This window comes from Microtus ochrogaster, unplaced genomic scaffold (genome assembly GCF_000317375.1).
Source record: "Microtus ochrogaster isolate Prairie Vole_2 unplaced genomic scaffold, MicOch1.0 UNK1, whole genome shotgun sequence".
In the NCBI taxonomy this organism is placed as follows: Eukaryota; Metazoa; Chordata; class Mammalia; order Rodentia; family Cricetidae; genus Microtus; species Microtus ochrogaster.
In genome coordinates, this window is record NW_004949099.1 from 30,628,804 (window position 1) to 30,630,365 (window position 1,562).

The 1,562-nt window shown below is 39.9% G+C and overlaps 1 non-coding gene across 1 annotated transcript; it reads left to right on the top strand.

Moving 5' to 3' along the window:
* Positions 1–139: 139 nt before the first annotated feature.
* On the top strand, positions 140–258 carry LOC113458051. The gene has a single exon (XR_003378494.1). It is a non-coding gene; the product is annotated as a 5S ribosomal RNA (ribosomal RNA).
* Positions 259–1,562: the final 1,304 nt, after the last annotated feature.

Below are 1,562 nucleotides of genomic sequence, written 5' to 3' on the forward strand. Positions count from 1 at the left end.
AAGATTCAGAAGGGAGATTCTGTTAATTATTTAGGTTATAGAATAGGTTTGCAAAAAATTAAGACACAAAAGGCACAAATTCGGAGAGATCGCCTACGGACTCTTAATGACTTTCAAAGACTGTTAGGAGACATTTCCAGTCTACAGCCATACCACCCTGAACGCGCCCGATCTCGTCTGATCTCGGAAGCTAAGCAGGGTCGGGCCTGGTTAGTACTTGGATGGGAGACCGCCTGGGAATACCGGGTGCTGCTGGGAGCAGTAGCCCTCAGGAGCCTCCGGGGCGGGTAATTGCAATGCCCCACGTTGGGCGCCAAGTGTATCAGCGTGAATAAATGCAGGTAAATATTAAAGAATATATACAATTTTAATGATTAAATAAAACTTACAGAACCGAAGTGCCTGTGCAGCACAGGAGGTAGGAAAGAAAGAGAGAGCACGCAGCCTCCGCGCACTCCATTTATCTGTAAACAACCGCCCCAGGCAAACCCGCCCTAAAGGGGGCTGGCTTAACCCTACACAAGCCCATAGCCAACATCAACTTTAATGTAGAGAAACTCAAAGCAGTTCCACTAAAGTCAGGAACAAAACAAGGCTATATATCTTTTCTCTCCCTATCTATCCAATATAGTATTTTAAGTCTTACCTAGAGCAATAAGTCAACTGAAAGAGATCAAGAGAATACAATTAGAAAGGAAGATAAAAAGTATCTATATTTGTCAATGATATGGTAGTATACATAAGTGACCTTAAAAATTTCACCAGGAAACTCCTGGTGTTATTTTATTAATATTTTAAGCAAATAATCTGGATATAAAATTAATTCACAAAATTACTTGATTTCTTATTTACAAATGACAAACAGACCGAGAAAGAAATTAGGGAAATAACACCTTTCGTAATAACCTCAAAATATAAAGCACCTTGAGAGAAACTCTAACAAAGCAAGTGAGAGACTTTGTTGATAAGATTTTTATGATATTGAGGAAATAAATTAAAGAAGACTTCAGACGATTAAAAGATCTCCATGCTCTTGGATCAGTAGGATTAATATAGTAAAAATATATTTAAAAAAATCAATCTACAGGTCCCAGGCTAATGAATCAAAATTCCAACACACCTCTCAATAGATCTTTTTAATTTTCCATATCTAGGTTGGGTCACATATCCAGCGTCCTAGTAGTCTAGCCATCCTGACTACAGGCCCCCCAAATTCCAGGATCTAGCCAGGACAAGCCCTACCGACCCACAATCTACAGATTCCACATTGCCATATTTCAACCTCTCTTCCCAGCCATATCCGGCATAACTTGAGCTAGAATCTAGTTGGGTGAGTATACCTTATCCTTCCCTCCTTGCATCCTTCCAATTCCCAGATCTGTTCCTCAGACTCTAGACTTCCCTTGGGACACAACCTTAAAGCCTTTCCAGCCATTTGTACTCATCTGACTCATTCCAACAAGTCAATGCCAACTTTATGTCCAACCTGATCTATATATCTTTTTTTTTTTTTTTTGGTTTTTAGACACAGGGTTTCTCTGTGATTTTGGAGCCTGTCCTGG